Genomic DNA, 9765 nt, shown 5'->3' with positions numbered 1-9765 from the left:
GAAAAGAGGAGTCAAAACAAAATCGAAGAACAGTAAAACAAATCGAGTGACAGTGATGACATCATCTTTCACGCTCGTTCAAATCTACTCAAAAGAGAGTAACTTTGACTCACTTTTGAAGTTTCAAGGTGGCTGTCAAAAGTGAGTAACTTTATTTTATCAAAGTGAGTAACTTTTTACTCAACCATGAAAGAAAACGACCTTACTCACTTTTGAGTAAACACAAACATATTTGACTCACTTTGTAAACGTCAAAGTCTTGTGTAAATTTCGCGCGTTCGAACTGACAAATCCTCCGTTGTGGTGGAATTTCTTCCGTCGACTTGATGTCGGACTATTTTCAAAAACAGTCGAGACAAAAGCCGAGCCGGCAGAGCAATGACAGTTAGTTTGCTTGAACCGGCGAATTCCAGATTAGTGCTGTGAAGTCAATAATCTTGATATCAAGTGAAGCGAGGTCGGAGTCAAAATGACCAAGTTTTGGTTTCGATCGAACAACCGCAAGAAAAAAAATATAAACAGTAAGTTTTACCGTCGTACTTTTTATTGGACTAATTATCAATTCTTTACAGTCTAACTGGGAAAGCTACTGGCTTGGTCAAACTACATCCTCCACTCGATCCTCCATGACTTTCATCAATCCTCCAGAGATTTTAACATCCGGGGATCCATTCCAGAGCAGCGAAAATTTCAACACAAATATCATTTTTTTTATTTGTTATCATGTATTATTCATATAGTTGTATAAGAGATAAAGAATAAATGTTATACTCTTTGTATATTTTTTTATTATTTTATGAATAACATAATACATTGATTTCCAAAAATATTATTTCTTGAAGTGAGTGACATCTACTCACTTTCGCAAATTTAAGATTAAACGAAGTGAGTAAGTGTTACTCCCATATTGACATTTGACAATGTTACTCTAAAGTGAGTAACGATGGTGTTACTCACTTTTGAGCAGTTCCACTTTGTTCCGAAGTGAGTCGAAATCTACTCACTTTTGAGTAGATCTGAACGAGCGTGTTGGTTGTGACATATTTCATATGTTCAACTCACCACGCCTTATCGGCCCAAGTACAGCAACACTGCAAAAAATAACCACACTGATTCAATTCGACCTACCACTTTGTAACGCAACGCTTTTTGTAAGTATGTTTCACTAATTTTGTATTAACTGTAACGTATGAGGACACCCACCCACCCAGCGTTATGAAATTTGTAAATGGACCCTTATTACGCGTTGCAAGAAAAATTTTGATTCCTGGAAAATCCATGTTAGGGCAGAAACACATGTTTACTCAATTTTTAAATGATTTTCATTGGTTTAAGTACAAAAAACATTTTTCTATAATTTTTGAGATTTTGTCACACCCTTTGGTTTAAACTCAAATGTTGGGTATATTTTGTTTCCGTGTCCCTTCCGAAATGTCAGATAGGAACAACCCCAGTGCTAAAACTATATGCCCTGTGGCATTTTTGTCGAAAAAGTGCATGTCAAACAAGATCACAATTGTCAAGGTTCATACACAGTTCATATTTGGAACCATTTTTAAAATTGAAATTTAAAAATGTTATAGCTGTTATTTGAGCTGGAAAACTTGCTTAAGTCACAGATAACTTAAGTAGTTGCAAGGGTTTGTTCACAAATTTCATAACGCCAAAAATGGCCATTTTTGACACCCACCCACCCCCTTGTAACGCTTTTTATATGAGTGTTCAACAAATTTTGTATGAACTGTAACACGCCAAGGACACCCACCCACCCCCTTCAGCGTTATGAAATTTGTGAATGGGCCCCAATAACATGCTCTTTCGTATTATTAAATAAAAACAAGAATTCATTAAACATTTTAGGACCCAATTCATCGTAGTGACCCGCGACTTCAAATCTCGCGTACTCTGGGATAATGCCCTAAAATCCATTGGTAACCACGTGGAAGCTTAACGACTGTAGTTTGATCCGGAATAGACCATTTCCGTCAGATCTAACCCCCAGTTTTTGTATTTTTCTTTGAAAGATAATCATTTTTAATGAATATTAACGCTTTCAGATTTTGTTTATATGCGCTCCTGATTTTCTTACAAATTTTTGAAAACATGGATACTCACCACATTTTGAAAAAAAAATTCAAAATGCGGCACAGTTTGTTCAACCCTATGGGTATCAGTGTGGTGATTTTGCAACAGTTTCTCGATTCCACCCCTGCATTGGGATGCTTGTTTATATTTGGAAACGTCAAATCAGGTTTTTGAACCAGGTTGGAACTTGCGCAACCCGTTCTGAATCACAGTTTCAGCCCCAATCCGATTCAGGTCTTCCTTTAGGAAAATATATTTTCGTCCACAGATTCAAAATTTAAAACCAACCCCCACACAATTTTTTCATCCACCCAACAGTTACGGTACCGCTAGTTCTATTAGAGGCTATTTGTTACTATTCATGCTGACAAAGAAATGCCTTAATCTATCTGTTGATCCGGAAGATTTCCGCTGAGGCAGTAACAGCCGCGCAAGGAAGTTTTGAGCGGCTGTTGCTGCCTCTAGGCGGGAATCTTCCGGCTTATTCAATCCTCGACGGCACAGAACAGAGAGATCAGTTATCTGCCGACTACAATCCTTGTCGTGTAGTGTTCGCCGGGTGCGGTCATAACCAGCCTCCTGACACCGCCCATACAACCCCATTGAAAAATAACGAGCAAACATCTCTGGTTCCTACTGGGAAGTGGTTCCCACTGACAGCTCAATGTTTGTAAACAAAAAACCGTTTGAGGACTAACAATCGATGATGGCGAAATCTTTTTCTCCGAAAAATTTCTTTTCCCGCATAACAACTGTTATTTGAACAAACAAACGGTTGCAAACTATTATATTGTAATACAGCAAGTCAATTTGGGTTGATGTGATTAGCTAGAAACACAGTTTAGTATTGGAGGAAAATTTCCATAATATATTTAGGGCAATGTACGTTGTTGCTCTTGAGTTTGATGCTGACTACGAAAACATGGCTGCCTAGCACCGGGTTGGTCATAACCGACCGAAGCGGTTATGGTAGTTTCCGCGGTGATTACGGAGACTTCAGGAACCATGAAGGAAGGAGGGAGCGAAACCAGCGGAGTCAATGTCATATATAACAGGTCCGGCTCTTAGTATGTGTATGCTTGTATTAGTCACGAAAAAGATGTAAACAAAAAATGATCAGCTGATGGTGACGACAAGGCTGCGAAAAATTTTGTTCGCAGTTTTCTCAACGTGACGTCATCTTCGGCTGCTTCGTGAACTTTCGGCTCGCCGAAGTTGGCATTGCACAACTACCACTTCAAAACTGATATTATCACAAATACTGATTTGATGTTCGCCCACACCTCTAAATACCCCACATCGCAGCGGAGCCCATTATGATGAATGAAAACATAAACAAAAATCATCTGGTCATGCCAGCTGATCTAAAATTCACCACAACGTGGTGGCAAAACCATAGGGGAAAGAGGGGTCTGCATTTTTTCGAGGTGAAACAAATTGTAGGGGACCGAGGGGTCAACTAACGTGCCGCAAGTTTTTCATTGTTTTCTAATAGTTATAGGCTCTAAAACATATCGGTTCCTTAGGAAAGTTTGTTCAGTAAATTGACAGAAAGCATATAAGCCAATAAAAAATTTTCACGGAATATAGACCATGTGATGTTTTCGGCCTTAGCAGTCTAAGTAGCAGCAAAAACAATTTCGCATCTACATAGGATGTAGATGCGAAATTGTTTTTGCTGCTACTTAGACTGCTAAGGCCGAAAACATCACAATTCCGATAACCACGTGTGTAGCTCGTTGTTTCTGAGCAAATGAATGAATAAGCGTAAGGTAGAGAATAACCTTTTATCACCATAGCGTTGTTAGATAACGTGTAAATCCATTCAAATGCCCAGAAACAACGTGCTACACACATGGTTATCAATGGCTTCTAGGACGAGATCATATGTGTGGTAACCAGGGCTGGTAAGTATCATGACCGGCTTGCGACACTGACGAAACGAGTCTCCTCACTGTCGCAAGGCGAAACTATATTTCATGTGCTCACTTCGTCAAGTCGCAATGACAGCTCTCACGATAGCAATTCTAATGTTGTTTTGCTATTCAAATTTGTATCTCATTTTGGAGATTTTCGGGAAGTAAATGTGTTTGAAACGATTTTTCGATATCGTTCCTTGATTCCAGCGATATAAACAACAATTATACGAGATAATTAACAAAAAAAATAGTCAAGTTTGCGATTCCGCCACTGGACGTAGTGACGGAAAAATGAAAGAGAATTTAGAGAAAATCTCTGTCATTGTCTCGCCGTCCGATGACAGTGAGGTAAGCAATTATGTAAAAGTCGTGCGACACCCTGTATTTACATTGACGCTTTCCAGCCCTGGTCGTAACTGTAGTAATTTGAACAACGTCCGTTCAAGCCAAGTTTAGATCAATAACTGACAATATGTTTTTCCAGGATGCTTTTCATTATTGGCTGTGCAAGCACTTAGATTAGATTAGATTAGATAACTGACAATATGTTTTTCTTGGTTTCCATACTCCCTTTTTTCTAAGCCTACTTATCATACGATGTTGCCTTCTTAACTTTCCTACAGTAACGTTCCGATCGGCATTTGCTAAATCTGCAATTATACCAGATCGGACTATCCGCCACACTCCGCTACCAAAAAACTAGACTTTTAAAAGCACGTCTGATCGTGCCAACAATTACCAACAGAATTATTTTTCTACTCTATCACAACGGCTACGAACCTTCGCCAAACGAACGCATTGGTTTCAGTCCTCGTTTCTTTTCATTCGTTTATTTTCTCTACCAGCCTACTCTCTTTCTCACACCTCAACGCCCGTTCACTACCGAAGATCCGAAAGCTGAGATGTCTGCTTCTAACAGTATCAGTATGCGTGTGAACCATTTCCTTCGCTCTTTCTCTTCAACCCTCTCTCGATGTAACATGCCATAGAGCACCACCAGCATCGTTGTCAACTGCCGAAACCGCACCTCTGGCCAATTTCTCGTATGGACTTTTCGCTCTCAATTTTTAATGCTGTGCTGAGATATCCGTTCATGCGTGAACGGGTTCTGCTATAAAACACGCTTACAATTTTCTATTCAATTTATTATACTTATTTTTCTGAAATGCAACACAAATCTATATCTACTACAGTCCCGTCCTTCATTGCTTGTGCTCTCAGCACTATTCAGGTGTCATTGAAGTGCTGTTTCCATCTTTCGATCACCTCACGCTCGTCCACTAAAATGCTACCATTCTTTCCCTGCACATCTCGGCTCGCGGCACGAAGCCGTTGCGGGATGCGTTGAGCTTCTGATAGAACTTACGCGTTTCTTGATACCAGACCAGCTGTTTTGAAAATCAGTCCAAATTTTAACCTTGAGACTTTTGACCATGTTTGACGTTTACTTAGTCGACAAAAACGCCACAGGGGCTAAACTTTTGAACACTTGGGTTGTCCCTATGGTCCGTATAGGCCTTCTAAGGGTTCATTCAAATATTACGTAACGCAAAATTTGCCAATTTTTGACCCCCTCCCTCCCCCACGTAACAGCTTTTGTATAGAAATTTTTAAATTTTTGTATGGACCGTAACATTATGTAAGACACTCTCCCTCCCCCAGTCGCGTTACGTAATATTTGAACGATCCCTCATGTGACAGGTCCGTGTTTGCATTTGTTTACATCATTGGGGGACCGATGAATACACGAGGCTGACATTTCGCAAGGGACACGGAAAACAAAATACTCCCAAAATTTGCGTTTAAAGGCTGGGTTGCTACTAATAAGAAAACGAATCACCTATCTCGATGCGTGAAAAATTTCTTTCCAGTAATGGTCCAGAAAATCACATTTTTCTGATCGCAGTACACAGTTGAAAATAAATGTCGTTTCGAATGGGGCTCTCTGTAGGAAATTTCTTGACCCATTCAGTCAAGGAATTTCTTTACTTTTCTTGAGCGAAGCAGCATACTTAACTTTAAAACAAAAACTGTGCCAAATCAAAAATATCATAAAAAAATGTTTTTTGGCCGTAAACCAAAGAAAAACAATTAAAAAAATGAATGAACAGTTTTCCTAAACTCAAGCGTTTAGTAGGGTTCATTCACATATTTCATAACGCCAAAAATGACCATTTTTGACACCCACCCACCCCCTCGTAACGCTTTTCGTATGGATGTTCTACAAATTTTGTATGAGCTGTAACAGCATGGAGACACCCACCCACCTCTTTCAGCGTTATGAAATTTGTGAATTGAGGCAGGGCTTTAGGGCTCTATTATGATGAAATTTAAGAGGAAAATAACCATCATCGTTTTACAAATTTTCAAAACCAGTTTTTTTTGCTCAAAATTCAAGCAATATTTATGAAAATCTACACGGAGAAATAATTTTACCTAATTTTTGAGTTTACTTTACCCAAAATTAAGTATATCGATTATAGTTTCAACCCAAAATCTCTCGGTTTTCTCTTTCTCCCACACAAATGTTGTCAAAAATAGAGAGAGCTAAAGTATGTACCCAATGGGGGTACTTTGGCCCAATAAGCCAAATTTGGGTAAATGCAACTATTCTTATGTTTGGGTCGAAAGAACTCAATTTTGCGTTAAATCAACCCAAAATTGAGTATATTTTTCTAATGGAATTAAAGCCAAACTACCTAGTGGGGACCTTGGAAATTTAGCCAAAATTGAGTTATTGGGCTCAACTACGGAATTGCGTTGAAACAACCAAAAATTGAGTTGAATTCCGTCTCCGTGTATCATTGCATTTCACATGCCATCTGTAATGCAATGATAAATTTTCATAAAAATATCTTTAAATTTGAACGAAAAAACTGGTTTTTCATTTCTGATGATTGCTGCTGATTGAATGATGGATTCTTGATAGAGTTAGTGTGCTCGTGCTGCAGCCTTAGGTGCAGGAGCCTCATTACTTGCAAGCGCACGGGAGCGCTGTACATAGGCCAGGAGAAGTGGATGAACTTGTCATTCATTTTTCTGTCAAATCTCATACAAAATCTACTTTTTCTCTGACAGAAATTCACTCTAGGTGAACCACTTCCCCTGGCCTATTGTGAGACCTTTTTTGGTGCGCCTCATTTTTCTTGAGATGTGTCTCACTGCGGTCTCATGCGCTCCGTCACATGTGCTGTTTAAAATTCAGCACAATAATTAAAGTGATTACAAAAGTTTTCAACGAGGATCGAAATTGTAACTATTGGATCACGAGTCTTCGACCATATCATGTAATCCATCTAGACACCTGCATAATGAGGCGAAAATAGCTGTAGAGGCTCTTCTTTACTAAGCAGTTGTTTCACAACTTGGATACCGATGGCGAGCCGTAACGCCAAACAGCGCATGAGACGAGTCTCCCAGAGAGCACATCACTCAGAGCGCACTTTTAGAATTTTCGTGAGCCTCCATCCAGCGCAGCTTTGATTCCGATGAGCTGGGAGACGGTTTAGCGGGAGGCTCGTCAGTACATTTATGTGCTCCTGAGAAATATGTAACTCTAAAGGCTGAGCTACAATGATGTACGCGCAACGTGGCCTGGCAGGTTTTGACAGAAAATGTATGAGTTATCTGTCAAATCCTGCCGCACTGCGTTGCCGCTCACATCATTGTAGACCAGCCTTAATTCTTGAGCCTTAAGGCGAAGAAGGCCGTGAAATTTGTATGCGTCGTTGATGATTGTTGCTAATTCATCTCACGATTTCGAATCAAAGATAATCAGTTGGTTTTGAACTGACACAGCTGAAAAAGTATCAGCATACTTTATGCATGTAAGCGCGTACAGTGATACTTTTTCAAGTCAATATAAACTATCAAGACTGAGTTTTATCACTATGAAATTCAAGCTGAAAAGTCATCATTGTTGCCAAAACGAATGACGGGCTACTTAGCCTTAAGGCCGCACGGGACGTCATCATAATCACCCTATCCATTTCAAGAAGCAAATCCCAAGAACCACTCCATATATCGGTGCGAAAATGTATCACTTTGATTCTATATATGCAATGCACAACCCAATAAATTTTCAGCTTCATCGGTTCACTAAAACTCGAGATTTGCTTCCACAAAGTTTTGATGATAATTGTTAGAGTGAGACGAAAGATAGGAAAAATAACACGGTCGCCCGTGTCGTCTTAAGGTGCAAGAAAAAATGGCTCAAAAGTCAGAACTGAAAAAGCAGTTTTTTCCTTTTAAAACAATAAATTGATGAAAATAAGAACACACAGCCTTTTTATTTGAAAAATAAAAGAGCTGTGTGTTTTCATTTTCTTCGATTTGTCTATTTAAAAAGAGAAAACTGCTTTTTCAGTTTTGACTTTTGCACCATTTTTACTTGGGCCTTAAAGGATATTTACTTTTGACAATGATTTCGTTTAAGAGGGCAGGATCCGTCATTGATTTCGGAATTTTCAAAATCAGTTTTTTCGTTCAAAATCAAGAAAATTTACAGGAAAATGTGTTCACTGTATTCTATTCTCCAACCGAAACACAGTGAACATATTTTCATCGAATTATTTTTACTATTGAACAGAAAAACTGCTTTTGAAGTTTCGATGATGACGATGATTACGATGACGGAGCGTTGAACGTTAACCTACGTCGGCCCTGAATTCGTTAGAGCTGTCCGTCGGTATGCGATAACGCACAGCAGACGTTACGCGTCGCGCTGAGCTGTCATCATGCGCTCACGTATCTCTCTCTCGTTCTAGCCTGTGCATTTTTCCAGCACAGTCACGCTCACGCAAACCAAAATCACGCTCCGCGATTCAAGAATCTTTTCCCATCTCGCTTTGGCAGCCTCCCCCAACAGCAAACACACCACATAAATGGCGACTCCTTTCGGTGTAAGTGTTGTTCTCTGACGGTTTCAGTCAAGTTTTTCGCTAAAAGTTGTGCAAAATTGAATCTTTGGTTATCGAATCAAACGTCTCCGTGTAGAAGCGACCCGTCGCAAGTTCGGTGCGGTGAAATTCCGGTGTTTTCCACGGTGGCAAGTGCATTTTCCGACGATTGAAAAGTGAGGAATTTTTCGGTCCAGGGCCAAAGTGCTTGCTTTTGAAGGGGCTTGAGAGAGTGTGTGCGTGTGTGAGTAGCGCCATCAGCATTTTGGGGCTGTGAATCACTGTTGGAAGAAGCAAGAGCCCTACTGGTGGGTGTGCGTGTGCCAGAACGAGAAGCACTGGTACCGCGGGGTTTATTTTGTGGTGTTGGGTGTTTGTGTTTATTGACGTGTTCGCGCGGGGGTGGAGAGAAGAGAAGGTGCTGCGACGAATCCAGCCAAAAGGTTGTAAAAGTGGTAGCAGCAAGCAGAGCGGAGAGCGTGAGAGAATATTATTGCAGGAACTCACGGCCGGCGAGAGACTCGGAATCATAATCATCAACATCATCATCAGTGGTGAGCGCTTGTGGGTGTTTTGGAAGATACGGTAAGTATTGTGATTGTTGGCTATTTTGTTTTATTTAGTTTTCCTTTGGGTTGTCTAGTTAGACGGGTAAGACCGATCACGGTCCATTTCGCCAAAATTATGTTTTATTAATTTGTGTTTATGTTGAATTTGGGTTCAGAATTCTGAAAAAAAAAACGATTACATGATATTAACAGATCACTTGCTTTTAGAACTGAAAACAGTATAAAAATTCAATATAAATTTACGATAAAAAAAAACACATAATTTGATGCATGATTACAATCTTTTCTACATTT

General features: G+C 39.7%; 1 protein-coding gene across 3 annotated transcripts in view; it reads left to right on the top strand.

Annotated features, from left to right (window-relative positions):
- Nucleotides 1–8833: 8833 nt before the first annotated feature.
- The window catches only part of LOC5566538 (catenin delta-2), a 116363-nt gene continuing 115431 nt past the window's right edge, over nucleotides 8834–9765 (top strand). For all 3 annotated transcript variants that reach the window (XM_021853251.1, XM_021853252.1, XM_021853248.1), the window contains exon 1: nucleotides 8834–9487. The gene's annotated coding sequence lies outside the window, so the exon portion shown is untranslated. The remainder of the gene's footprint in view (nucleotides 9488–9765) is intronic.

The sequence above is a fragment of the Aedes aegypti genome, chromosome 3 (genome assembly GCF_002204515.2).
Source record: "Aedes aegypti strain LVP_AGWG chromosome 3, AaegL5.0 Primary Assembly, whole genome shotgun sequence".
Classification (NCBI taxonomy): domain Eukaryota; kingdom Metazoa; phylum Arthropoda; class Insecta; order Diptera; family Culicidae; genus Aedes; species Aedes aegypti.
Note: the sequence above shows the minus strand (reverse complement) of the source record. Positions and strands in the feature narration are given on the sequence as shown.